General features: G+C 44.9%; 1 protein-coding gene across 1 annotated transcript in view; it reads right to left on the reverse strand.

Annotated features, from left to right (window-relative positions):
• The window catches only part of ZGLP1 (zinc finger GATA like protein 1), a 448,601-nt gene extending 434,422 nt beyond the window's left edge, over positions 1–14,179 (reverse strand). Inside the window, exon 1 of the mRNA XM_086936394.1 lies at positions 14,055–14,179. The gene's annotated coding sequence lies outside the window, so the exon portion shown is untranslated. The remainder of the gene's footprint in view (positions 1–14,054) is intronic.
• Between the last annotated feature and the right edge of the window lie 1,805 nt (positions 14,180–15,984).

Here is a 15,984-nt window from a genome sequence, read left to right on the forward strand (position 1 = left end):
CCCCTCCCGGGAAACCCTTGCCCTATCTATCTGGAACATGTCCAGAAGATCGTGCACCCTCCGAGCACTCGCCGTTTAAATGAATAGTTATAAGAGAGCTCGCCGTTTAAATGAATAGTTATAAGAGAGCTTGAGATACCTATAAGAGGTTTAGAAGAGTTCTTGAACTTCTTTATTATACCCGATTTTTCCACCCCTTTTTTCCCTTCTATTTTGTTTTGTAGTTTTTTTTTTTTTTTACTGGTTTTTATAGAGTAGAATATAAAACATCACCCTATAATTACATGTAATTTGCTACTACTCCTAGCTACTTTATTTTTTATTTTTTTATTTCTTTTTTTTTCATGCCTAGTATCATTTAAGAGAAGTGGAAAAGAAAACTATTCCAGAGTCAACAGGAGCCCCATCTAACTTAATGAACCTGGGGAAACATGGCGGCAGCAGGCTGGGCTGCCTTAGTGCTCCGGATTAGAGCGCTCGCCGAGTTTAGCCATTAATCGATGATGGTTCGAGGTGCTGCACGAGAGGATAAGGAGCCAGTTATTTTTACTACGTACCTCTGTTTTCTTCTGTTTTGAAGGGTTTTTGTCCCGGCGTTTGGACTTCCAGTCGCGTTGCTTCGCAGACCATCGGCTCCGCTAATGTAATTGGGCGGGGCGGAGCAGAGTGGCGGATTCGTCGGAGCTCGCCCTCGCCCTTACGGCTGGAGGTGGCCCATCTCCTGCGAGTGCTGTGCTTGCTAGTCATTCGGGTCGAGGCGGAGCAGGGGCGAGCGGTGGAGCATTGGCTCTGCAGGTGGCGTCTGCCAGTTTGGAGTGAAGCGGAGTGGCAGTTTGGTTTTGGATCTGCTCTCGTCTGCTTTCTGGTGGGGTTGCTTCCAGCGTTTCATTTTGGACTTTTGGACTCTTGTGCCACCTGGGTTGAAGTGGAGCTGAGTGAACGGATTTGGGCTTGTCTTCACCGTGGTCTTTCTTTCTTCCGTGAACATTGGCTTTTATTGCTGGCGTTTGCCTGCTGGGTCAGGGTGAAGCAGAGCGACGGTTTCATTTTGGATCTGACCTCGTCTGCGTTCTTGTGGGGCTGCTTCCAGTATTTCTAGTGTTGTAATTAGTAGACAGATCCTCTATGTTTTTCGAGGAGGCGGCGTTTACAGGTTTGCTGCCCAGACAGCAGCAAGGTTTGCTGCGCTGGGGTTTGGCCGCCTTGGAGCTCCGCAAGGTGAGACTGATTCAGAACCTTCTACAGACTACCCGGGGCATCATTGAAGGAGCTGGCGACATTAATTATTCTGAGCCTCTAGGGCAGCAGACGGTGTGTGACTGCACTATTGAGGTGAGTGCTGATCAGAGGGAAGAGCATTGTGGAGTGCATGATGTACTATTTGATCCAGTTCCACCGAAAACAGGTCCAGCAACACGGAGGAAGGGAAAGCAAGGGGCGAAAGGTAAAATCTACCCCAAAGTATGAGAAATATATGGTCAGGGTGGATGCAATCCCCCTTCAATAGCTAAAAATCTAAGGCCCGGCTCTGCAGGTAATATAAAGGTGAGAGCCTCAGGGATAAAATTGCTGGCTAAACCCAAGTCTGGATTGCATGAAGGATCTGAAGTGATAGTCTCACCATTGGCAACAAGTAAGGGCGCAACTAAGGGTGTAAGCAGCTGGTTACAAGGCTTGAGTCATAGTATCACTAAGGCTGAGAATAACAATAAGAGCAAGCCCTCTTCTTTTTTAAGCACGGAGGTTAAAGCTAAGCGCGCAAAGGGGGGCAAGTTAGCATAAGTCACCAAAGTGGCTATCTTGAGCTCAAGTACAAGCGTTAAGATTACACCTTCTTTAAGGTCTTACTTTAAGGTGGTCCCTCAAGTCCTTGATCTAGCAAAGGTGTTACCGTTATCTGAGCTTAATATTTCTCTTTTGCATGCCTCAGCCCCTGTTTCTCTCTTTTTATCTACCTCAGAGGACGATACATTTGGTCAGGGCAATATGTCTTCTAGCAGCATGACCTTGCTGGTACGGAAGCTGAGAACATTCCAGTGGGCCAGGTCGATCAGGAGGCTATACAGCAGCCGGGCAGGCTCCAGAGACCTTGGCAGTCTTTGATCTTTCAGACACGGGGTTGGTGGTACATGATGCCTTGGCTCCAGTGGCCAGTGCCCCACAGGGAGAGGCTGGCTCCACTTCGGCTGAGATCTCATTAAAAGCTATGTTTGCCTCGCTATCTTTGGATATAAAAAAGGCATTTAAGGTCTCTGAAGCCAATCAGTCAGAGATAAGGAACTTCTGTGAATCCCTGGATAACAAGATTGATGGTCTCAACTCAAGGACTACGGTTTTAGAAGAAACCGTGGCTGGACTTTCCTTATATTTAGATCAGGCTAAGACAGACATCGTGAACCTTAAAAAGGAAGATCTTGCCCTCTCAGAGAGAATGGGGACGTTGGAAAATAACGCAAGGCACAATAATCTTTGTATTCTTAATGTTCCCGAAGAGAGCGAGGGCTCCGATATAAAAGAGTATATTATGATGCTTTTAAGGGACTCACTACATCTCGAACAGTCAGAGGAAATTTTGAGCCTGGATATCCAAAGAATCCATGGGGAGCCTTTCAGGAAAAACCCGCAATGGTTTAAACCAAGGAAAATCTTAGTCAATTTTCACACTTTCTCCCTTAAAGAGATGATCATTAGTCGGGCCCTTAAGCAAAAGTCTTTGAGTGGTAAGGGCTTCACTTTCCAAGTAAGGGCAGATCTTTCTAGGGTGACTCTTGATAAACAATGGGAGTTGGGGAGAAGACTGGACGCTTTTAAGCAGTTAGGTTCCCCCACTCAGCTTAAATTCCTGGCCATACTAAAGATCATGTACAAGACTAAAATGTACAATATTAGATCAGCTGAAGCGGCAGACAAACTTTTGTTGACTTGGGGGAAACTATTATCTTTCATGCTTCATATGCTGAATATCCGGTTACTGCAAATTGCCATGCATCCCGCTTAAGATTGGTATTGTCTGATAATAAAAAATTATTATAAACATGTGCTCCATGTAGTTACATCTGCTTTGGAAAAACAGCATTGTCTAGTAATGTTTTGAAACAGTAGTGATTTTCCCCCTCTAACGCCGCCCCTACTGACCCCGCCCCCACCTCCCACTGACCTCGCCCCAACCAGTGTAGCCCTCAGCAACAAACCACACTGTAAATTTGGCCCCCGCAAGAAAGTTTGTGAGTACCCAGGGGTTAGACCAATATGTTTAAAATGCACAATTCATCATGTTATTTTCTTGTGTTGGCTCCCAAGTATAGCTCTGACTCAAAAGGGCATATGCGATAATCAAAAATAGAATGGACACTTGTTTCTACAAAACCATTGGTTTTTATTCAAAGACCCTCATAGACATCCTGGTTTTATCGTTGCAGTATATCTTTTTTCTGCCCCATCAGGAGTCGTGGCGTATTCATAGGGTAGTCGATTAACGTGCTGGATGCCTGCCTCACCCGAGGCTACCTCCGGTACAGGTAGAAGTGTCCAGAAATAGTGGAATGTGATGAAAAAATAACATAAAAATAGTGTCTAACCTAAAAAGTTATTTATTGTTAATGGATAGGCACTATCATTAAAAAGGGAATTGCGATATGGTGGTAATCGTGTTACTGGATTACCGCATGTCTTGAAAAATGTGTCAACATGTTTCAGCTCTCTAAGCCCAGCCGGGTCTATGGAGCTTTCGTCAGGACAAAAACACAAACAAAAATGAGGTACTCACACAACTTGTGTGGTATTCAATGATGAGTATGGTCAACTCATACTGAAATTTCCTGTGCTGTATTAAGCTCAGTGAAAGTTTCAACAGGGGTCGGAGAGTCGCGTGTGGTCTTTGCCACGAGGTACGGCGTTGGGTCCCCTGTGCTGACTCTTCCCCTGGCTATAGCCATACCACAAGTTGTGTGAGTACCTCATTTTTGTTTGTGTTTTTGTCCTGACGAAAGCTCCATAGACCCGGCTGGGCTTAGAGAGCTGAAACATGTCGACACATTTTTCAAGACATGCGATAATCCGTAACACGATTACCACCATATCGCAATTCACTTTTTAATGATAGTGCCTATCCATTAACAATAAATAACTTTTTAGGTTAGACACTATTTTTATGTTATTTTTTCATCACATTCCACTATTTCTGGACACTTCTACCTGTACCAGAGGTAGCCTCTGGTGAGGCAGGCAACCAGCACGTTAATCGACTACCCTATGAATACGCCACGACTCCTGATGGGGCAGAAAAAAGATATACTGCAACGATAAAACCAGGATGTCTATGAGGGTCTTTGAATAAAAACCAATGGTTTTGTAGAAACAAGTGTGCATTCTATTTTTGATAATCGAGTATCTATCCAGGGGAACTGAATGGACCTCTAATCTTCTTCCCTCCATTTTGATATAAGTCAAAAGGGCATATGTACAAGGACTTAATGTCTCCGTAGCGTCAATTTTTTTGACGTTGCCGCAGCTATTTTTTTATCGCCTTATTAACCCCATTGCTGCTGGCGACGTCCAACGGACGTCGCGTGCACTACCTCGGTAGTGCTGCACACGTCCGTTGGATGTCGCGGCCCCTCCCACGCAATAGAACATTCCGCACTAGCGCGGAACGTTTATCGCAGGTAACGGGTTAACAAGTTGCCGCTAACTGGAGTTAGCTGCACTTTTTCTGCAAAAACATGAATTTTAAAGATCACCACTTCTGTTAGCGAGAGTCAACCAAAATGAGATGCAAGGTGGGCGTTCCTGTGAAAACACTGCTGCTAACCCCACTAAGCAATATTTACAAAAAATTCCTTGCATGGTGCAAACCCAAAAAACTGCCTCTAAGTTCAGTTAGAGGCAGTTTTTTAAGACCAGAAAATAGCTGGTCTTACAATTGGTGCAAACACTTGGGGCCTCATTTCAGAGGTTTGGGTTCTGGACAGCACAGCAAACAATAGTGCTGAGCTGCACTGCGCCAAAACAAAAGTTGAGGAATGCGCCCCACAATAAGAGAAATGCGAAAACAACAATTGTAAAAACAATTGATGGACAGAATGCAGAACAATGTCATACATTCACCCCAGTACAGAGATCGGAGCCTAAATCCATCGTTTTTTGCTCCCCATGCCAATCCAATTTGAACCCAGCCATATGCAAATCAGTCTTCACCCTGCGCCCAATAGGAACAGTCCATCCCGAACGGCCAGGCAGGTCCTCCCTGGACTGTAAAAAAGCATCCTAGTCCCGGTTTCGGGGTTTCACCCCTCATCAGCCAGGATAGCTTGACCCCAGTGGCATGAGAGAACAGGGCCCACGTCTGGGCATACCCGGCCCACTCGGGGTGAAAAATGCAAAATAAGAGCGTGCAGTCCTGGGCCTCATTCATGAAAAGTGTTGCATTGCTGCAACAAAACAGCATTTGCACACTTTTCACTGCAGATGAGGAAACACGCCGTCCGAACGCCTACCCGATTAACCTAAGGTAGTTGGGGATTGAAAATCACAACACATCATGAACAAAGGGTCACCGGTATGCCCAAACAAGGCATGACAGCGGTACTCATTGACTGCTGATCTAAAGCAGAAAGGTGAGATCTGACCCTTGCCCTGAAGAAATTGCCTCAATTCATAACACCAATCGATCATCCTTGGAGTGAATTAATCAGAAAAATCTAATATCTTAACCAAAAGACGTATTGTCAACATATAACATATAAACAAAGACACAAGGTGTATACGAAAAAATGTTTTTATCAAGTAGTTCATTAAAGGAAATCAACTTCATATACAGATAAATAAACGAATAAGAATTAGGACTGTGGGTACACACATAAGTAAATTACTAAGTGACTCAACAGAACCTAAAAAACACCTATCTCAAAATACATTGAATAAAGCAAAAAAGGGGATAAGATGTGCTATCCCCTTTTTTGCTTTATTCAATGTATTTTGGGATAGGTGTTTTTTAGGTTCTGTTGAGTCACTTAGTAATTTACTTATGTGTGTACCCACAGTCCTAATTCTTATTTGTTTATTTATCTGTATATGAAGTTGATTTCCTTTAATGAACTACTTGATAAAAACATTTTTTCGTATACACCTTGTGTCTTTGTTTATATGTTGCTTCAAGTGTGGGGCTTCATCGGATGCGGAGGGGGAGTTTGTTCCAGGTCTTAGCCATGATATAGGAGAAGGGTCTGCCTCCTGTTCTCGTTTTGTGGATGCAGGTGATTTTGGCCAAGGCCTGGTCAGCGGAGCGGGGGTTTCTATTGCGGGTGTAAAAGGAGATTCTTTTGTTGATGTATTGGGGTCCGGTGTTGTGAAGGGCTTTATAGGTGTGTGTGAGCAGCTTGCAGGTCACTCTTTTTTCGAAAGGAAGCCAGTGGAGGTCCTGTATTTGCTGGGTAATGTGGTCTTGTCATGGGATGCGGAGGATGAATCTGGCTGCGGCGTTCTGGACAGTCTGAAGTTTGTGCAGTAGAAGTTTGTTGATTCCAGCATAGAGGGCCTTCCCGTAGTCCAGCTTGCTGGTGATGAGTGCATGGGTGACTGTCTTCCTGGATTCGGGGGTGGGTCCATTTGAAGGCCAAACGGAGGGTGCTGAAGCATGTGGAAGCTGCAGCGTTGGCCTATGGGTCTGCCACATGAACCATCTTTATCCACTTTAAATCTACCTAAGAAGGAGATTCGCCATGTTATTCGCCCTGCTCGATCAGTCGCACTGTGTGTGACATCAAAGAATAGTAGCAGCAGTAACCAGGGCTGACCCACCAAAAGGTGTGACTTAAAGAACTAAAGTGAAAATGTGTTTAGAGCATGATCAACCAAAGAGCTGAGGAAAAGAGAGTATACATCCAGGGCAGAGAAAATTGAAAGCATCATATTCATTTTTGTGTGGGTGTGTGACATTGTGTCCTTCCCAAATAAACAGTGTTGATTCCTTAACCCCTTCGAAGCTAATGACGAGCTGGGCTCGTCATGGCGCTTACCTGCCGTGCGCGGATGACAAGGCCAGCTCGTCATGAATAATGGTTATTTTGGTGCTTCAGCGCAGAACGGGAAAACGCCTAGCAGCCATGTGGTTAAAGCTACTCCTAGTGTCAACGACTGCAAAATATGTATGCTGGTCTCCATCATAAGATTGTGCTCATTCATGGTATATTTGTGCCATAGCCGTAATATTTTTGTCCTTGACTATTTTGGGCATACGAGTCTAGTAATTACATACTTGCTGCCATCACTGACATAGTAAGAGCAGGACTGGCCTGCTTTTAGCAGATGTGCCCATCATGAGAAAAAATGTATGTGCAATGATTAGAAGAACTGCATGATTGCGCACCTCAGAATGAAAAAAGGAGAGTAGTGTAAAGCAGGGGCTTAAAGCCCATAGGGCTCAAAGGGCTTCAAACCGCCCCACCGTCGTATGTATCAGCCTAGGCGGAGACAGCTTCTGTGGCACACACATAGACAGTTTTTGAGCGTATCACAGCCACATCCGAGTACTTCACAGGTCTTTAAAAGACGATTTATGTTTGTTGTTTTTTTCACCCCTTCATCTCTACTCTGCTATTGCTGGAAGAATTAGCCCACCCCCAACATTTTTAGTAGACCCCTCCCCCCGAAATTTTTGCTCTAGGAGCGCCTCTGATGTAAAGCAGGGCTTTAAGCGGGATGACAAAAATGGGGGGCTCTCAATGGGGTGTGGCCAATGTTATTAAGGGCGTGGTTTAAAAACACATAAGCTAAAAATCTGTGCTTAGCATAGTATGTTGCCCCACTGGTATTTTGCTGCTTCTGTCATTTCAACCAGATATATATTACAAGTAACTTTGTACCTACAACAAGCCAGTACTATTGGCTTTATCAATGGTTGTTAGTTGCATAAGACAAATAAGCAACAACTATGCCTTTGTTGTATAGAACCATGGAAATGCTTCAGTTTTGAAATGATGAGACCGAATGAACTATAGCGAGTCTCTTTGAATCTACATCAGAGACAGTGAAGAGTGTTACCGCTGCAGGGTTGAGATTTGTTTTCACCCTGAGTGTGAGGGCAAAAATGGAGGACCTGCAACAGGACCTGGCCCACTTAATGCCCTGGTGTACAGGAAGACCTTCCACCAGACGTGACAGAGTCTGTCACGTCTGACAGAGTGGCAACTGCTTCTCCCATAAGAATGGCCATAAGTGATATTTTGGGCATCCAGCTGTGGCACAATGGTAGCCCTGGTTTAATGGAGGGCATTATTAGCATAACAGATGCATTCTTAGTGTTATGGTGAGGAACAATGGCCTATGATTCCAATACCTGGGTATTTGAAGCATAATTTGTCCATGAGAGGCATTTTTACATGGCGGTACTCAAGGAAAACTAAAAGCTGATGTTTAGGGACTGTATTTTCTAACAATGGCAACTGCTTTGATTTTTAAAGGAAAAAATTATGCTTTTTCAGAAAAGGTTTTTCCTCTGGAAAATTGAATTTGATTGCTCAAAGCAGAAAGGGGTTTTGATAGAAAAATGTGTATTTTCAAAAACTAATATGCTAATGAAGACAAAATATTACAATTCTAAAACAGATTTAAAGTTGTTAGCTGAATGATAATTCAATTTGAGTTGGGATGACTTACTGCTGTGGTAATACCCTTTGTGGCACACAGCATGTGATGATTTGAATTTTACTTTATTACAAGCATTTAATATTAATAAGTGTTTTCCTAGCATTCACTTCACCTGGAATTTTTGGGTGTTTACTACTGATAATTGTGCTTAGGGTGGTCATAGTGTAATGTTAATACATATCAGACATTTTACAGTGATAAAATGTCCAAGTAGCTCAGCAGGACTTTCCTTGAGCAGAATTAGCTCTCACTACAGAAAAGGTTGGAGACCCCTGGTGTAGAATGATTTACGGTACACTACACACTGAGATGAGTACAGATAGGGGACACGACGCATGTGAGAGCAGGGAGCAACTTTGGCAAACCTTGGACTTTGACAAGTGCCAGTGTATTACATAAAAAGTAGTGAATACACACATAGAAGTGGTCATAAGTAATCTGCTCCACAAACTAGGACCAGGTTAATTAGATTGTGTAATACACTTTTCACTGTGCCCTTCTTGCGACACAATGGGTGCGCCATATTTACTGTATGGCGCACCATGTCGCAAGAATTTACAGATATGTAAATATTCCTGACATATCTGTCGGCCCTAAAGTCACGCCTTGCTGCAATTGTATTGCAATCATGATGCAGTTACAGCAATGCATGGGGCAAGCTTTTCCCTTTGGCACTGTCTGTCACCCTTACGCTCGCCATGAGGCAGGCGGAAGGTTTTGACGCAGTGGTGTCCAAGAATTGTCGCAGTGAAATCTCAGATTTCACGGCACCACCAATATGAGTCTTGGTTTGCATGGTAACACCCACCCTGCATTCATCCTACCCGACACATGCATAATGCAGCCTAAGCCTTCACAGGGTCACGCAAATGCTAGATGCGTCCATTTCTACAGAGTCTAGTTTGACGTCCAAGGTGTCTGCTGTCACCTTCCCTGGTGGCCAGTAACACAGAGGTGCTTGTTCCACTGACACGGAGGAGCTGCCAGGATGTTGGCGCAGTTGGAGCTCCATCGGTGGAGTATGCGCACTGCGGTGTTGGTGTCTGTAAGCGTTGGGGGAGTGGTGGTGCTGAAGGAGTTGCCAAAACGTTTTTTTCATGGCCTTGATCCAGCTGTGGCGGCGATGTGGGTGTGCTGAAGGAGTGATGTATACTATGATGATCGGTCCAGGAGAGTTTGGTGGTGTGGCTGTAGTTGAAGTTTCCGCTGACGGAGAAGACTGGGTTGAGCGTGTGTCCGGCTATGTGGCTTGTTGCGGTGACTAGCTGCTTGAGTCTGATGTTGGTGAGGTTTGCCAGGAGGGTGGTGGTTTTCTGGTCACTGTGGTTGTCCAGGTGGAAGTTGAGGTTTCAGAGTAGGATGTACTCAGTCAGTAGATGGGAGAGCCTGGGGTGCAATGAGTCCTACAATGGCCTCCGTGAATGGGGGTTCATGGAGCAGGGGCCTGTGGACGAGGGTGCAGCAGAGGGTGGGCTGGGTCCTAGTCCGGATCTGAAAGTGTTCCATGGTAGCTGTCGGGTCAGAGTGCGTGGTCAGTCAGAGTGTGCTTTTTTAGATAATGGCAATGTGTCTTCCTGGGCGCTCAGGTGGTCTGTGTGGGTGATTTTGTTGCTGTCATGGATGGTGATGGTCGGTCCGGAGCAGGGGTTGGTCCATGTTTTTGTAAACAAGGCAATGTCTGAAGAGGTGGAGTCAAGGAGATCTCAGATTTCTGTTGTCAGTTTTTGGAGGGACCGCATGTTGAAGAGGATGCAGTTGAGCTGTTCGGCTGAGCTGTTGGTTGGCTGGGCAGCAGGAGGCGCTGGTATTCTGATGTGGCAGAAGGTGCGTTTGAGTTTCAGCAGGCACAGGGTGCAAGGGAATTCTACAGTAATGGTGATGGCGAGGAGGGTTCAGATGTCGTAGCGGTGGAGTGTCCAAGAGGAAGGGTCCTTGATGCTGGGTGCAGTCCAGGGGCGGAGAGACACAGACTGGCTTGCCTTTGGTGCACGAGTGGTACACCTGCTGTGAACGGCCGCAAGGCATCCGACATTAAGTAGTGCTGTGGGGGAGGACTAGACAGCTCCGAGGCTGAAAATGCAGGAAAGGACCCTGGAAGGGGCAGGAATGCAGGGAGAGAGGATTATAAATATGTTATTTTAAAAATCTTACCTCGAGGCTGGCTCCCGAGTCTTCAGTGCTCCTGCTCTCCTGAGGTAGTCAAGCTCACGCCCCTAAGCCAATCATAATGCTGCAAAGCGACATTGTGATTGTTCTTGAGTGCTGTGACAAGGCGTTCAGCCAAGGACTGGAGGGGTGGGCATGTTCTCCATTCAGACCATAGTGCAGCCTGCATTATGAACAGGGAAGGGCACATGACTACTTTGGGCATCCTGAGAGGACTGACCAAACAGTCATTGCGCACTCAAATGGGCATACCACTCCACCCGTGCCCTGCTCCGTGGGTGGAGCAGCCCCACCCACCCTCCCACCCGCAAAGGAAACAGCATGAGAATATCAGAAAGTTATCATCATCTTGTTTTCTCTTCTTGCACTGCTTGAAAGCAGTGGGGCGATGGTCTTCCGCCGTAGCAGAGCTGCCGCCACTGGGGTGGGGGGGGGGGTGTCATGCACAGGCACTAGGCCTGGGTCTGATCGACCTCTGGGCCTCCTCTGTTACGAGGCCCAGATTCTTCTCAGCTGGACATTGACACCATGGCGCAAACCGCTGTACTGTCTCTAAATCTGTGACTCAGCCGTCAGGAGCCTCAGCCAGGCTGGATTTCACAAGCCTGGGTCCAGCAGTTGCCGCCAAGTCCGCTGGGGAACCTCCCAATGCAGGTGATGCAACCATGGCCCCCTTATGCGTGAAATTGCATCACTCCCCCCACAAAAATTTAGCACAGTTCAGGGGCCTCACCCTCCACAGTATCCGGCCAGCGCAACATCCTCTGGCCTGTGATCCAGAGAGGCAGGCCCACCATTGGTAATCCCATCTGGCCACCCCGGTATAGTGGTGGCGTGTGATATGCTATGAAGACCTTCCTACGTTGGTGCGCCTCTACTTTTTACAGCTCCAAGGGGCACCATGTGGGCTTCTTACACAGGTCAGCAACAAAACGTGTCTCCAGGTCACCTGGCAGACTTCATCACCAGGTAAGGGCGACCGCCGACATCTCAATTTCTATAGCCATGGCCCAGCAACTCCACATCCCACTCTGGGGACCAGACGCAGGCACAACGAGGCCCCGGGGACTGTCCACGCGTTCAAGGTTTTGGCTGCCATGGTATTCCAAGGAGGGCGATATGTAAAGTGATGCATCACAGGTTTCCCCCCCCCCCCCCCCCCCCCCCCCCAATGATGCGCCTCTCTGCATATATGTAGCCCAGATTCTGCATTTCCTCTCCCTTGGGACTCTGGCTGGACATCCTGACTGTTGGGGGGTCTATGGACGTTGTTGATCTGTTCTGCACTTGTCCCTGGCTGCTTCATTCTGCATTCCATTTTTTTCTTTTCTTTTTTTTCATAGGAGGTAGACTTATTGGCTATTTTTGTGTCTAGAACCAAAACAGGTGAAGTTCTGCTGTAACATGAGATTTTTGCCCACAAATTGCCCTTTTGTCAGTTTTTGCCTGCTAACGTCAGAATTTGTATAGCCTTCACACTAGTGTTAGCTGCAGTTTTCACTGCGGCTACCTGAAACTTTCGCCAGGTAGCGGCGTATTGCAAATACATTGCTAACAGAACGATAGTTTTGGGTGATAGGCCGTGTTAAGAAAACTGCCACTAACGAAAGCTAACGCTAGTTGGCAACAGTTCTTAAACATATACCCCAAAGTTTAATGTGTTGGCTTCACCAGCTCATCTACCTGACCGCGCCTCCCTCTCCCCCTCCCCCCCTTTCAAGTTCAGGGTCTACTTATGCCCCTGCAAATTTGCTATTGGTCTTTAAAAAAAAGTGGGGCAGCTATGTCACATATGAATATCTACAACATCCACCCTCAAATAGTCACCCCATTCTACTGTACTTGCTTGTTTAATGTCCAAAACCTGCAAATATAAACAGTACTATGCATAATGCCAGATTATTGCCCTTTAGCCATTCCAATGTTTGTTATGCGCCAGGAGTTTAGTTACATATATTTGTAAGTGTCTGTGTGTGGGTAGTTGATACAAAGATTGCCTTCTTTTTTAGCTCTTCTCGGATTGAGAAAATCGAAAAACAGCTGGGCAAACCACGTCTCCTGCGCAAAGAATCTGAATAAAAACTAGTAACGAGAAAAGAGGACTGCAAACGCTCTTCCATGTGAAGATGATACAGCGATACGCTGCACGATATCTAACTTAGACGCACACATTTGATGATTAATGGAGAAGCCATGCTTTGTTGAATGTTTTTGTTGACATGCATCCGTGAATACGCTGCGTGTAACGGGTGAGAGTTTAATTATGGAGCACCTGTTGCACTTGGACGCTGTTGTAAAAAATCACTTTGCTTGATCGCAGATCGACCTACTATTCAGTTTGCTATAATGTAACTTGTCACCTAAAGGCTACAGAAAATAGTTTTTCGAAAGCACCCAAATGTCGGCCTCCTTTTTTTAGGACCAAAAAGGAGGTACAGTTTTTTGCATTATTTTAAAATGCAAAATCTTCTATTGCTAACATCCAAAAAGTAAGTAAGTAAGCTGTGCAGAGCGTGGTCGGTAACCGAGAAAATCTATGGTATTGTATCGACAAAAGTACCAACATCTTTCCTGGCAAAGGTTGAGACTTTCGGGTGGAAAAAAGTAAAGACGAATGGAGTTTAGTTGGAATGTGAACACCTCTAATAATATGTTTCATTACAAAGACCTGAATCTTACAATAATTAAAAGGTCCCGCACCGATTCATAATAGCAGAGAAGGGGGGGGGGGGGGGGAGTGTATTCTTATAAAAGTAAACATCCTCTTACGGGCGGGCTTCTATTCCTGCCCATATTTTTTCTTCTGTGGTCCAACGACGGGGTAAAATAAACTATTCGAGGAAGCTACCTCAAATACGATTAAGTACAATGATGAGAGATGTGTGTTTCTGGGGTTGGGGTAGGTAGCCAGGGAGAAATTCAGTTTGCCGCCATTTTTCAGGTGTTACAAATAATTACTACATTGTCGTCAAGGGGAAACGATAATTTGTTGTTAGCTCGCAAAGTCGGGTTTCTTCCTTCAATAAAAAATTTTTTGTGGCGCGTTTTACCGATAGGTGTTGAAAAATGATGAGGGAGGGGGGATTAAAGTGAATTATTCCAGGAAAATAAAGAGTAAGCCGTATTAATGCATTTTAGGGTAATTTATCAGGGGCGGCTACCTAGTTTGGCAAAGTTATGGGAGCGCCCAACGAAGAAAGGTGAACCCCGTCTTTGAGGCAGAAAGCCCCATTTTGCCTCACCTGAGCAGCAGCTGTGTCCAAGCTCTACGCAGGAGCCTGGCGCGCGATTCCTTCCGCGCGTGCAAGAGCACCGAACGCAGTCGGCAAGCTGACAGCAGCCACGTGCACACACAGCGTCATCGCGAGGGAAGCACCTCCATCCGAAGAGAAAAAAAACATAAGACCACTGCTAAGAGTGAGCGCGTGCGCAGTCTGCGCGCTGTCAATCTCCGTGAATCACTAGGAGACAATCAGAAGAGAGCAGCAGAGAGCGTCGAGGGAGGCAGAGATGCCCTCTGGCCCGAAGGTACATGGCCGCTGACTAATCCAGTGTCGTCAAGGTTTTTGTCCGCTCCTTGGGGACTAACACCACACTTGTCAAGTCTCATAGCTGCCAAGTTTCCCAGGTATATTTGATGTCCCGATCCAGTCCGTGTTTTTCTTTGAATTGTATAACTTGCAGACCTGTTTTATTATAAAGTAAACGAAACTACATATCCCAGGATTCAAAAGAAAACAAGCATTTGCAATGCAATAGTTCTCGCATTTGTTAAAGTTAGAGCTGGTGGTGTTGAAAATGACAATGTTTTTTACCTTTTTAATTTTTTATTTGGAGTTGAGTAATTCTATTTACATAGTGCAATTACCATTGGTATAGAAAAGCTAAAGTAAAAACACCCTCATTTTTAACTCCAATAGCTCTAACTTTACCAAATGTGAGACCTATTGCATTGTAAATGCTTCTTTTCCAAGCCATGCTGCAGGTTGCTGTACCATATGTGGCTAAAATATTCATATGGATTTGCAACATAAATATGTTATAGGTATTAAAGTGTAAACATAATTTAACTGCATATTTATAAAATACTGCAAAGAAAAGCAATTTATAGTGTAACCTAAATGGTTAGTATAACAGATGACATTGCACTGTTGACTTAAAAGGCCATACAAGCCAAAAAAAACAAACAAAGAGTGTTGTACATTAAATATAAAAGATAACATTATTTAACCAAAGAGACAGAATATTTATTTTATATATATGAAAATGTATTATAGTATTAAGTGGTGTTATTTAAAATTACTTTCAATACTTTTGGGTGATTTGTTTGCTATTAAGTGCCGCGATACTGGAAAACCCAGGTTAAAATTAAGGACTCATTTAAATACAGTTAATTTCACTGTGAAATGTGTCCTAGGGAGAGGAGTGGAAGAGAGCGAGGGGGTAAAGCAGATGAGAAGGGAAGCGGAGGAGAATGGGAGAAGGAGAGAAAGTGTGGAGAGAGTGGCTAAGAGGCAGACGAAATAGGAGTAAGTGAGGGCAAAAGTGGCGAGAAATTAGGAAAGGAGTGGAAGAGAGAAGGAGAAAATGTTAAAAGGAAAAAGGTGTGAAGGGTAAGAGCAGAACAGAAGGAAGGTATCATGCGAGATAGGTAAATGAATGTGCTGTAAAGAAGTAACAGAGTGTGAGAGAAAGGTCATTGTGGAGTGAAAGTGCCATGAGTGAGAAAGATGACGATTCTATGGTTGGGGATTAAAGTTTAAGTGGGCCCAAAAAAATGATTTACTTTGTATGTACGTACATTTATTATGTGCTTAAGAGGTGTTATTTAAAATCACTTCAATACCTTGGGGTGTTTTCTTTTTTAAATTATAAGAGTATGTGTTAATTATTAAGTGGGGTGGTGCGCACCGGAAAACCCCGGCTTAAATTAAGCACTACTTTAAAGGCTACCCAACTAACCGCTTTAGGAAGAAGATCATACGCGACGACGGGCGCTTCTCACAAACCCTAATGTTTGTAAGGGTTTAAAAGGGACCTGTAGAGGACGCTAAACTGGAACAATTCGTCCTGTAACAGCAACAATTCAATGCACATTTAAAGGAGGTCTTTTGATCCCACCGATATATAAAACAAAACATTTTTTTTGTGGCAGAGGTCGCATAAAAGGTG

Source organism: Lissotriton vulgaris, chromosome 1_1 (genome assembly GCF_964263255.1).
Source record: "Lissotriton vulgaris chromosome 1_1, aLisVul1.2, whole genome shotgun sequence".
Lineage (NCBI taxonomy): Eukaryota > Metazoa > Chordata > Amphibia > Caudata > Salamandridae > Lissotriton > Lissotriton vulgaris.